Source organism: Euphorbia lathyris, chromosome 9 (assembly GCF_963576675.1).
Source record: "Euphorbia lathyris chromosome 9, ddEupLath1.1, whole genome shotgun sequence".
In the NCBI taxonomy this organism is placed as follows: domain Eukaryota; kingdom Viridiplantae; phylum Streptophyta; class Magnoliopsida; order Malpighiales; family Euphorbiaceae; genus Euphorbia; species Euphorbia lathyris.
The window spans coordinates 79816-80623 of NC_088918.1; the positions used below are offsets into that span (position 1 = coordinate 79816).

At 37.1% G+C, this 808-nt stretch overlaps 1 non-coding gene across 1 annotated transcript; it reads left to right on the top strand.

Moving 5' to 3' along the window:
- Positions 1-250: 250 nt before the first annotated feature.
- On the top strand, positions 251-357 carry LOC136207712 (small nucleolar RNA R71). The gene has a single exon (XR_010676841.1). It is a non-coding gene; the product is annotated as a small nucleolar RNA R71 (small nucleolar RNA).
- Positions 358-808: the final 451 nt, after the last annotated feature.

The following is an 808-nucleotide window of genomic DNA, read 5'->3' on the forward strand; positions in this document are numbered from 1 at the left end:
CAACATCGCAACTGGATCAAGATTCACTATACCTTTAACTGATGACGTAGTTGAGGATGATGGTTTTGCTATTGGTACGTGTCCACGTTCCGCGGGCCACATACTGCTGTTGATTGCCATTTCCTCCAGAAGTTCTCTTGCTTGGGCAGATGTTTTCTTCATGAATAACCCTCGAGACATAGCGTCCAATGAACCTCTAGTCGTAGGATTTAGTCCATTATAAAATGTTTGCATTAAAAGTTCAGCGGGCAATTGGTGGTGTGGGCATAAACGTTGAAGTTCTTTAAAACGTTCCCAAGCCTCATAAAGAGTTTCATTATCACTTTGAGAAAAAGATGTTAACTCTTTAATGACTCTTGCGGTTTTTGATAAAGGAAATTTTTTTGATAAAAATGCTTGGGCTAATTGTTCCCAAGTTTCAAATGTAGCGGCTGGCATAGAAGTCAACTATTCTTTGGCTCGATCCTTCAAAGTAAAAGGAAAAAGGTGAAGTTTGATTGCTTCCGCAGTCACATCAGATATTTTAAAAGTGTCACAAATTTCTAAGAAATTTGTCAAATGGGTGTTAGGATTTTCGTTAGGTAACCCGTAAAATGTTACGTTATTTTGTAACATATTAAGCAATGCTGGCTTAATCTCAAATTGATTTGCATTTATTTGGGGTCTAACTATACTATTTGTTACTCCGGCCACTCTTGGCCTAGCGTAATCCATAAGCGTAGCCATAACTTCTGGCTCAGTAATTCTAGTTTTTATTGGAGTCTTGTTTTTGTTTTTCTTATTCTTTTTAAGAGTCTTTTCAATTTCT